The sequence below is a fragment of the Typopeltis vanoorti genome, chromosome 15, assembly GCF_054136105.1.
Source record: "Typopeltis vanoorti isolate ZY-2024b chromosome 15, IOZ_Tvanoo_1.0, whole genome shotgun sequence".
Taxonomy (NCBI): Eukaryota; Metazoa; Arthropoda; class Arachnida; order Uropygi; family Thelyphonidae; genus Typopeltis; species Typopeltis vanoorti.
Genome location: NC_143563.1, coordinates 95,507,588 through 95,520,045, shown reverse-complemented (window position 1 = coordinate 95,520,045; position 12,458 = coordinate 95,507,588). Strand labels below are relative to the sequence as shown.

The following is a 12,458-nucleotide window of genomic DNA, read 5'->3' as shown; positions in this document are numbered from 1 at the left end:
ATTCACCATGTATCAAAGCGTATCAAATAAGCGTATCAAAGCTTATTAGAATATCACCAATACATGAAATGTCACCTACTAATGTTGCCTGTATTTCTATATTTTGTCGATGTTTCTACAATTATAGCAGTTTATCTAAATTAGAATGACTTAGTCGATATTCTCCTAACTGCGGTGCGCTATATTAACTACACACATTTTTCAGCATCAGGTTCAAGCCTGTTTTCCTAATTAAAACTCTGGCCCTATATGAATTATGAAATGTATTTTATTCGTTATTCCAATTAAATGAATTATTTATGAAGTACTGCAAATATTGTTTTTCCTGTCGGTATACTCCAAAGTTAGTAACGTTAGAGTACCCCAGAGTAACTCAGATAGTTACTTGGTAACTTACGATAAGATTATTACTAACTTAGTCACATTTCAAACAAAAGTAAATTTATTCCACTCTCGGAATCTACAAAACTCCAACATGGGAGTGATTTTCTGGTGGTGGTGGTCGGTCTATTTTTGGTAAGGGACGTGGGGTTGGATGATCTCCTTCTGACTCCTCAGGTTCCGGATTATCTTCCACTGGTTCTATTTCTCTTGGTACGCCACTCTCATCAATTAAACATATAAAGTGTTCAGGATCACATATGTATCCATCTTTGCATCGAGTTCTTGTTGCTGCTAGCCATCTTTTGTCTTCTATATTAGTTCGCCATTCTGTAGAACACCGTGTTCCATTTTCTGCAAAAATTAAAAATATTAGGATGTTTTTATTATTATTTTTTTTTTTTTTGAAAGTTAAATTCTTATCATAAAATATAGCAGATTCAACATATGGAAATGTGGAGCAAAAATGTATTTAAGTTGGTTTGATTTATTAATTTGATCTCATAGCGTTGCTGTTAAAATTGCTCTATGGCAAGTACAGTTTATCATCTATGTGAATTGCATGTATTCTTTGGCCGGTATTATTTTTCCCGATATTTTCTGGCAGGAGAATGTTGCTATCTCCTCATAACACTGGTAACATACCTTTGGTTGAAAATCCTTCTCCTAAAGCGAGAATTCGAATATTTTAAAAGTCCCCCCCCCTCAATTATTTCCTATATTATAAATAACAGATGAATACTATTTTTTTTTGTTATCTGAAAGAGATAAAATAATTGCTTCGATAAAAGAGATAAAATAATTGCTTCGATAAAAGAGATAAAATAATTGTTTGGTGTGATTATATCAGAGCCAGTAAAATCGATGCAATTACTTACTATTTAATATGAAAATTTCGACTAAACAAAAAAGGGGTAATTCACTTTGCAGTTGAATTTAACACAGTAAGTCAGTTACTGTACTAAATTTACTGTGTGAATTTTTAGCAAAGTCAGCTACTATAAGAACAAGAATTAAGATCCCTTACAGCAAGATCAATAGTACAGTTGAAATCTGATACTGTAATAACAATTGTACAGCATGGTTGAAATCTTTTAAGGCAAGAACAACGACAATACAGTACAGTTGATCGGTTACTGCAAGAACAATAGCATAATTGAGATCTGTTACTAGAAGAATTAAGACCAGTTACTGCGAGAACAACAGTACCAGCTTAGTTTAGATCTGCTACTGCAGAAAGAATATTATAATTTATCTTTTATGACAAGAACAACAGTACAGTATAGTTGATCTGTTACTGCAAGATCAAGAATTAAAATCAGTTGTTGCAAGATGAATAGTATAGTACAGTGAAGTTGAGAAATGGTATTGCAAGAACGACAGCATAGTTGAAATAAGAACAGTATAGTTGGATTTGTTACCGCAAGAAGTATAGTATAGAACGATCTGTTACTTCAAGAGCAATTAGTATTTACATTCATTGGTAATTTTTGTTGGCAGTTGTAGTTTTGTTTTCATAGTTGGTGTTTAACATACCACAGTCATTTTTAAAGGAATTTTATACAGTTTAATTTAAATGATGTGCAGTTTTAGAATTTATATGTATATTAAATATTTATTTGAAATAAGTTATTCAATAGTTCAGTGGTTATCAACGATGAGTTTTGAAAAAAAAAAAAAAAAAACCTAGATTCGAATCACGTTTAAGACGCGAAGAACTTTTATGGTCAATTTTTAACTGAAGATGATTAGCTTATGTATGGATACGATAGGACACTTTTCATTATAGGAATTTATACGAAAACAAACTTTGAAGAATGGCTTACCTAAGAGATGCACACACAAATCGCAGCATCCACATCGAGCGGTTTTGTTTTTTATTTCTCCTTCGCATGTTTCCAGCTGTTCACAGATAATTGCTTCGCAGTCTTCCTCAGTGGTAATGGCACCGCAAGAAAACTGGTACGACTCTCTTATAACTCTTTTCAAGGTGAAGACACTGTTTGTCGTTATAGAAAATATTAAGAGTAACTTCCAGATCTAAAGAAATACAATGTTAAATTAATGATTTTCGCCAGACAATAACTCCATAATTTAGACATATCGGCCTAAATGCATGTAAATCAAAATGATTCTTATTCTAATTAGAAATATTTGTAATCCTTGATATCTGAGCATGTGAAGTTAGTAAATACTCAGACATCAAGGACATCATACTCAGACATCTTACTAACTTCACTGATTTCAATATGAAGATGAAGTAATAAATAGGATGCAGGCTCGAATATACTGTTAGCTACATATACACACTGTTAATCATGAATTTTGATATATTTTTTTAATTTTTAAAATTCTTAATAATGGTAATGGCACCAGGTATGCCAATTTCTTCTTTAACGATTCTAAAATATAGTTCATCTACATCCGGGAACTTGAATGATTTGCTTTTTCTCCCTTCTACGTGTTAGGCCTACTGGATCTGTTACAGGGCTAACTTAAGCCCTTCTAAGTCGTGCCCGTCCCGAGGGAGGTGACTAGCCTTATGCCTCCCGGTATATTCTGTGGCTGTAACTCGTGTGTTCATGGGCCGGTTTGCCTGAGATAAAAACACTACTGTCTACGCCCAAGACCGGCTAACTTGGCTATGTCTGAGAAAGATCCTTAAGCTCCTCATGTCGGCGACGGGAATCGAACCCAGAACTCTCCTTTCCCAGGTATGTGGCTATGCGCTAGATTTGCTTTTATCTAGAAATATTGAACTGATTTTGTATTAGTATTCCCAACGAATTTTCTCCTGAGAAATGATGCAGATTAATTGTATTACGACCAGGATTCCATTCAGACCATTAATTTAGTAGGATAGATATTTATTTACCCTAACTAAACTTAACTATATTTCTGTTACTGAATCGGTTACATATAATTCTAGGTAGTATACCTTATACTCAACACCAGATCCGACACTGGCTACGTCTATCCAACCCAGTTATTCAATTTCATAGAAAATCATCGTTAGCTCTTCCAGGATTTTCAAAAAAGTATCCATTGAACAGTTTTCTTCAAACTGCATATGCCCAATAGTTCATTAGGTGTCAAAGTAATATTATCACTTTGACACATTAGCTTCTGGCTAATATGAAGGGCGATAACAGTGTCATTTGAAATAGAACTTCAGAACCATACTGAAATTCTTTGACTTGCTTTGCGAAGTTATTTACAGAGAAAATTCAGATGTGACTGCCCATCCTGATCATTTCGGTATTTTTTTTCATGTTTTTTTTTTTTTTCATATATATGTGAGCTTATAGTTGTTACTGATGCTTTTAGAGATGCCTTCAATGTGCCTACTTATAGATAAGGCCTTAATTGAGCTTGCAAATATATGCTTATTGTGGAATATTCAACTACCTCTTCACAAATATTTTTACACCTAAAGCGATGCACGATGTGCAAAGTGACATTGAATTGCAAGTCAGGTTTTGAGATAATATTCTCTGGGATTTTTGTATAGGCATTGCCAATGCAAAGCATTTATTTAATAATTCATAAAGCATTATTGAATTTCAGGTACATTAAATTTCAGTTTAAATTTAATTTTTCACATTAAATTTAATGATACTTAAAAAAATTAAGAAATTTTTTTAAGTATCATTAAATTTGATATTAATAACACCTGAAATTTAATATTTTGCGGACGGTAACAGAACCATGTAGAGAAGTTTTAGTAATCCACTTCAAATAGAAAAGAGTTGTCAGGTGTTATTAATATCAAATTAAAGCTAATTTTAATTGCAGAAATCGCAGTTAGCCTTCGTTTCTTTTTAATGCCAGCAATAAAGTTATAGCAGTAGAAATGTTTATAGTTGAAAACTTACCATCACTTTCTCAGCCTTGCTGCTCCGTCAGTCCGAAGGAAAGTATAGCAGAATACACCTCCCAAAAATTCGATATTAAAAGCAATTTAACGTAATAAGATAGAATAGACGTGTGCATCTCATTTAAGTGTGGTGGCACGTACAGAATGCAATTAACTTTTGTGTATTGTGTGAACAGTAAGGTGGAATGCAATAACAGGAAGAGAAATTCAATAACTTTTGTGAAAAGCATACTGTTAGGAAGAAAGACATGACTTTAAACTTTTCGAGAACCTTCTCCAAACTGTCGTCGTTACTTTTCCACATAAGACAAATTTGGATTTAAAAAGAAACTTCCCTTTCAGCAGCAAAGGAGTTAAATATAACTTTAAAAATTTAACTCGGTACGAAAAATCTAATGAGATTTATTCGAGCTCATAATTAAATATTAATGCCCAGTAAGAAACTTTCACTGATTAAATTTCCACATTTGAAATAGTAATAAAAAGAGCAGGGCTAAGGTAATCTAATATTTGCGGACATAAGTCAAGGCCTGGAAAGTCGTCATCTTGATTACGTCAATCAGAAATATCCTTAAATTTGAAAATTGAAGGGAGATGTATTTTCGGCTGGATAGTGCACCCGCACTTCAAGCAACAGGCTGCGGGTTCGACTCGCGTTGTGGACATGGATGTTTGTGAATGTCTGCAGGAGGGAGAGGAATTTTATAGCACGGTGTGAGACTACCGCTGTGTTTATTGGAAGCCTGAAAACTTTGTTTTGACTCTAGAGTCGGGTTTTAGATGGAGGATAATATATAAACTTTTAATCTCGTGATGAGTGTTTAACTATTAGGCAAAGAAGACTGCGAAACATACAATAACCAAGAATAACATCCGGTTAATTGGATTGGATGCAGGTTCAAAGAAGTTAGAACTCAGGACTAGATTTTGGAGAGTGGTCGATATTACCTGTTCTGGTGTGGTCCCTCGACTTGAGCCGAATTTCTTATAATACATTTGAGTCTAGTATGTGCGACACCTCTGCACGTTGATACAGCGTTGTTATGGTGTATTTGCGCGACTTGTTCCGTAAGAAACGAATTTCTATTAAGCTATGGTTAAGTTGCTTTTTTTATGCTACTCCCTCCCATTGAAAGATTATAAGCCTATAGTACCATGGGAGAGATAAAGATATTTTAATTTTTTTTAATTAACTTTTTATCTGATCCAGAAATCCTGCTCTGGAGATCAAACATGGATAATTTTCAAGCCATTATAGGCCTACAATAAGCAGGTTGTAGTCTCACAGCGGATGATGAAATTCATTTATCACGTAAAGACAATGACTCCATTTTGAATGAACATCTCCATTCGACATGTTCATTCAAAATAAAGTATTTTCTTGGAAACCTGTAGCACGTTTAGTATCGCGCAGTAGGTACAGTGCGATCTATCCAAACATTCTTTTAACGCTGCATGAATTGTGGTGGTAAATATTTGTTTATACTTTAATCAAATGTATTGTGCTGCTTTGCTACCAACGTTTTTCTTCGAGAAAGATATTCGCTGAACTCAATTCATCCTGTTGCTTCTCTATTGTAAATATACGAAGTCAGTTACGTTTTCACTTTTCTCTGTTAGGAGAAATTTAAAAAAAAAATTAAAACTTGGGCCGAAGCATGAAGACATATTTTGTACTTAAAAAATGTTAGAAGTATCGCAAGTTACTTGACTTGAACCACCATATTAAGTCTTACTGTAATTCTCACTCTAAGTGCAATTTAAGTCCTGCTGGAACAAATGTTATGGGACTAAGCATATTAGAAAAATATTTACGTTGTATTCTCTGTACAACGAATTGAAATTAGAAAAACATATATCACACAGGAAATAAAACACCAATAACTTTTTCTAGATTTAATGATCACGTTCATATTATTTGGATACAATTTTAATTTTCTTTTTTACTCTGAAAAAAAAAAAGATTAGTTGCTACAAGCACTTTGAATAAAATTACTAAAGAAAAAAAATCGCTACGTGCCAAGGAGCATCTGTTGCCAATAAGTGGGTTGTGGTTTTATCTCAATCACGATTTCCATATAATTTAAGAATAAGGATAGAGCATACTGTTGGACAGTGTGGTGTTCATTGAGGCTCTCTTCACGCTACAGAATCTTCTTAGCGTAAAAATACAATTATTTCATAATCAAAGTGGATGTTAGATCCAGCATTATTTTAAAGCCCGATGTAGAAACTATGAAACTTTCTTGAGGTCAACTCACGAAACTCGTCGTTTCTATATTTGGCTTCGAAATAATGCTGGATCTAACATCCACTTTACTTATGTAATTTGGAATGGCCGTCATATATATTATATTTTCTATATTGTATTCTCTATATTTTCTAAAATATAGAATTGGATATTTTACGGACTTCAAAGCTATTGGTTAAAACTACTTGATGTAATTCACTAATTTTTTTTTTTTTTTTCAATATGTCTCATTGTTTGAAATTCTGTTTCTTATTGGCTGTTTTGAACAAACTTAACAGGGTTTTAAGTATTTATATCTTTGTTGTATTGTACTGTGACTTGAGATGACTACATAAGAAATTCTCACAGTGAAGTTTTTTTTTTTCCCCCTTCTTACATTACAAGAAAACCCCTCCGTGAATTAATCTCGAATTTTATCTGAGCTTGGTCTATTGAACTATTGTATAAACGTTGTCGCAAAGTTCACTGGTTGCAAAGCGTGGTTCCGAATCTTTATAGGACTGCGAAGGAATTGAGGTTGTTTCACCTAAAGATAAATCAACCTTCTTCATATTAAGGAAGTAGGTTTCTTCTCTCGCAAAATAGACAAGTTGGCTGGAAAAGATAAATGAGACTATGCTTTGCTTACTTACAATGATATGTGAAAATTATAAGGGTAGCTTTTTTTTATCAGACAACAAAGCATGAAATACGTACTCTCCGTGTCACACTTGAAATACTTTTCCGTTTTAGCATCATGCGAAGGCTGTGGATTTCGTCCTGGGAAACCAACTAGTTGGTTCTGTAACTAACTTTGTGCATATTGCACTTTTTTGTTGTATTTATTTCTGTAGAATGATCAAGATGTATATATAACTGACTGTAACTTAATGTCTTGTAACTTTGAACTTCTACTCTGAGGTTACACAATTTTCTACGTTAAATTTAAGACTTATTGGAATATACTCTGATCAACAGTAAGGAAAAAGGGTCATAAGTAGTGCAGTTTAGGTGCACTCGGTATAATAATCTGTATTCATGAACATATCTAAAAACAATGCTAATTATTTTTTGATATTTAAATTTTTGAAGCTTTGGTGCAAAGAATCTCCAAGAACTTATTACTTCTGAGCAAATATTGTGTTGAGGATAGCACGCGCCATTCCCTCATATGACAAACTTTAGAGACTCAAGCATCCCAAGCTTCAAAGTCTTCCACAATGAGTACCCTAAATTCATATTTAGGGAACTGGTTGAGAAAGAACTTCATATGATCCTTTAATGGGATGATAGCCTAGTTACCTTCAATGTTTCCAAAACAGTTCCTTTTTTTTTTCTTGCAAAAAAAGCCCTCTTTCGATCCTCAGCTTAATTGTCAAGATCAAATCTCTCTTCTTGAACTAGCTTGTCTCCAATCTTTTATGGCACAAAAAATCACTTCTATATCGTCCACATTTTCGGTAAAACTTGATATACTTTTTTGCCATTCTGACTACTTTTGTACAAATCTGTGTACTCTTGGAATATCGCTCTCGCGTTGAACTTGGTGCATTTAAAACCTCTACAAAAACTGTTCATTTTAAAGAGGACAGTTCGGATAAATTGATGGCCTTTCTTTCGTGACTCTCTCCAATAACTCTTAGAGGAGATCTGTTTTCGCATTGTGCTTTTTACAGATATTACCGGGCGCTGTACTATCCCCCCCCCCTGGATAGACGAAATGTTAATGTTATTTTTGTAAACGCAATGTATCAATGATAAGTATTGTGGTTTTTTCTTCACACATTCGAGTGCTGCATGAAGAGGCGTGGCTTGTGACGTCATTGTTACATAAAGAGTTTAGTTTGTCAGAAGCAAACTAGTGTCGATAGGAAGGAACAAAATCCCCTTTCCTACCAATCAGTTGTTTTACAATTTGCTTAAAAGGGATTTAAGAATTTTTTTTTTAACAATCCTCTTTTGTTTCCGATTGTTGTTCAAGTATAGAATGGTAATAAAATCATTAATAATCTTCTAGATTAAAACCTTCAAAAGACAGTAACGCGACGTCCTGCATTGAATTTGTAATGGCCATCCAAATATTTTCTTCATGATCCTTTCACATGTATCAATGGTTTAGACTGGAATCCAGAAGAGACGCAACAAAGAGTATCGTAGTCGCAAAAAAGGCCTTTTTCACATTCTACAACTGGTTGAATCAGCCTTTCAAAGAGAATTAGGCATTGTTCTCCTCGCTCTGTAATGAAATACGAAAAAAATCCTTTAAAAATTAAAAGCTTGAATCCATTATCAAGCATTTCATTTGGTACTTACTCTTATGTAAAATGAAGCAAACAATACAGACAAAAAAAAATTACTAGTTGTGGTGGTGTTGGAGGTGGGCGGTAGATGGCGTTGATTCGTAGTAAAGGTAAGGTGTAGAGACAGTTGAAGATGTCCTCCCGCGATGAGTCTTCGGACTCCTTGGAGGTATCAGGAATAATAATAATAATAATAATACAAAGGGATCCAAGCTGATAGAATCAAGTATTCTATCAGCTTATATGATTACATTTATACATAATGTAACATTTTAAAACAGTTAATATGCAGATATAGAGTTGGCAAAATATAATTTTTTAAATAATTTTTTATATAAACTGACTATACACATAGCAAGTAAACTTCTTTTTATTATTAATTAACTTGGTATTTCTAAAAGAATTAATGTTTACTCGCCTAAATTTATGCCTCTTCAAAGACACCATATTGAATATCTCATATTTGATTTAGTTAAGGAAAGTACGTAATTTTGAATTATTTGCTGAAAGGGAAAGGAGATATAGCAGAAAGTCCTTTTTAGGACTTCCAGGGTAACGAATGGCAATGCTGTAGCCAATGAAGTTTTAACTGAGGCACGGCTATTGCCGCTACCCAGCCATGACTAGAGCTTTTTAGCTCAATAACACTCCATCCACACAGATTTTCTTCATTCAGATGACGGGATAAAGAGTCAAGGACTCAGTCCATCGCCCAGTTCTTTTAAGAACTTTGAATTATTTGCTGATGGATAGATGTAATTTACTGATGTTTGCTTGATTGTGTAAACAAACCAATCTCTAAAAATTCAATTATTATTCTCGTAAAGGTCGAAAGTGAAATTCGAAATAATTTGCCGCCTTGTTCCTTCACTGAAGGAGGAAGGTGTCATTTAAAAGTTGGGAAGAAGAAATATTGTACTCTTTTTCCATTTCTTCCCTTTCTACAGGTTTTCCTTCCTTGTCACCAAAATTAAAAAAAAAAAATAATCGTTTTTCTTTCTAATCGTTCACTGCATATTGGAAGGATGACATTTTCAGATTTTCCTACGAATGCAGGCATTTTTTAGGGCTTCATTAAACCCAGTCTTTCTCATATACCCAAACAGTTTCTGTCATTAAGCACAAACCCTATTCACAGATTTCTAACAATAGTATTTTCCGCTCATCCTCATACGACAGATCATGCAGTGCTCAGACATAGCAAGCTTCAAGGTCATCTACAATAAATGCCCTGAACACTGATCTTCACGTGGGATGATGATGACCTAGTCATCTTCGATGTTTACTGAACACGATTCTTTTCTCCTTCCAAAGAAAACTTAGTCCTTCTTTCCTTATCTGTGATAATGGTCAGCTCAGCCATCAGTACAAGATATTCTGTAAACGAATGCTGCGCCATTGTAATCATATGCTGTTAATTTCTCTTTATTTTAAGTCTTTATTTTTTTCTATACTTACTAATATATGTAATATCTTTTTATCTTTATTCTATTCCTAATTCTTTATAGCTTTACTCTAATGTTCTTTTTCTCTCTTATCCTTTCTCATTTACTCTACTGCATACTGTTTAATTACCCTTCGCACTACGAGTCTAATGCCTAAGATACTAGAAAATGTATTTAATTTAGATTGCGCCATTAATATCATTTAATTAGCATAAAACTCAATAATACTGCCCACAGATTTCTCTCTCTAACACAAATTCCTTCAATAAAACTTTACACAAACAGTCGTGGTCTATTCTTTTACTTAACTTTACGCTTCGGCTATCTCACATAGTTTCCTGCTCACAAAGCCAGTTTATTTAGGAACAGTGCAGTTGTAAAAAAATAATCAGGCAGCACTCCTTTAACAAAAAAAAAATCAAAACACATTTTATTTACATTCTTATAAAATACATGAATTAAACAATAGGGAGATTGCTTTTTCTATCCATCTATAAAAATTCTTTAGCACAAATTAGAACCTTTTTACTTCAACATTAATTAATCTCTTTAACTCAAAAACCTATTAACTCTCAGCTTACAAATTCAACTTATTAAACCCCTTTAGTTTACTTGCAAAGAGATTAGAGTTATTTTTACAAATTTCCTATCAACTTCCAACATGCCAATTTGACTCTCTTAAGGACACTTCTTATCACTATTAAACAAACATCTTAAACGACCTTCTATAACAACTATAAGAGGGAATATACAAAAGTGTGTAACTTACAAAGCTCTGTATTGAACATTCAGTCAAAAGTCTTTCACTAAAAGTTCTATGGCAATTCTTTCATCTCAGATCTCGAACTTCCTTCAGGAAATTTGGCTTCAGTAGTATCTCATCGAAAAAATAGCGGGCTAAACAGCAACCTGTGGTACTCGTTTACCTCCGGCAAACTGTTGTTCTCCCACGGCGAAAAGAAAAATTTCCGAGCGAAGCTGCTTCGGGTAATTTACATCGCCTTTTCTTCTCTGCTTTGGCTTGCCGAAAATGCCTGGACGACTGCCGTCTCAAGTAGCGTGAACTCCCGCCTCTAAGAAACTGTAATTGACGCCAACTGTCTCTTTTGACTCTCGAATGGGATCCCTGTCTCTTCTCGGCGACTGGAAGCTCTTCTAATAACTGAAACTGCCGCCAACTCTTTGCTTCGGGAATTTACATCGGCTTTTCTCCTCTGGCTTGGGATTGCCGAAATGACTGGAAGCAGGGAGCTTCGTTTGAGGCCTCTGGAAACCCTCTCTCTGGCCTAGAAGTCGTCTCGAACCGGGAAGTTCTGTATGCTTGGCTCTGTCCCTTTTTATTATGCCTTCTCTGAGACCTCGCACGAAGTTTGTAACCCCCAAAGAACTAGGCATGACTCTTTCATCTTCGGCCCGCTTTCTGTTCTCCTCCGCTTTCTTTTGATTGTAAGTTGCCGGCCATCGGAAAGTTGTTTGAATCTTTCTGACCGACTTCGGAGGTGTTTACGCTCAGAACTTGTAAGCCTGTCACATACACACAAAATTTCATAAGCAACCCTTTCTTATGCCGCCATGTAGATCTATTACATACAGTCCCGGTGGCAAAACATTGCCTTGTTTTTTAACACTCTGAAATATTCTTATTAAAGGAGTATATACAGTTAACTTCCAAAGGGTTATTTACAAAAATATCTAGTACAAAATATACAGAGACAAAAACAAGTTATTTTTACATTCTCATGGGACTTTAACTCTGGAAAAAAAAAAATCGATGCAACGTGCTTTAGCATATTTAAGCTACAATCGAGCTTTTACAATTCTTTCTTACTGATCTTATCCCTAGTTTTTTTATTCTTAGCACAAACGTCATTTCTGTGACATCCTTGGCTTCCAAAAAACTTGGCGTATATTTTCTCTCAAGGTGTTACTTTTTTTTATCAGTCCAGCTACTTACTCTATACAAATCTCAAATCCACCCAAAACTGCTCACATTATTTGGGATAGTACACCAAAATCTTCTCTAAAAATCTTTAATTGACGCTCTCTCTCTAGTTACTCTTAGAGATGATCAGTTCCCGTATATTGGTTTTCTGCTACAAATGCGAACCTGTTTCTCCTCTTATTCCATCTACTTTTGTCCTCTGGAACAGTCTTTCTCATGATGTGTTTTCCAACAATCACACTTTCAACTCTTCAAGAAAAATGTCCGTCTTCTTAATCCTCAT

At 34.3% G+C, this 12,458-nt stretch overlaps 1 long non-coding RNA gene across 1 annotated transcript in view; it reads right to left on the bottom strand.

Annotated features, from left to right (window-relative positions):
- Positions 1-419: 419 nt before the first annotated feature.
- The window catches only part of LOC150098996 (uncharacterized), a 26,135-nt gene continuing 14,096 nt past the window's right edge, over positions 420-12,458 (bottom strand). The window contains exons 3-4 of the long non-coding RNA XR_016549458.1: positions 2,208-2,421; positions 420-735 (exon numbers count right to left, since the gene is read on the bottom strand). This is a non-coding gene — a long non-coding RNA (uncharacterized LOC150098996). The remainder of the gene's footprint in view (positions 736-2,207; positions 2,422-12,458) is intronic.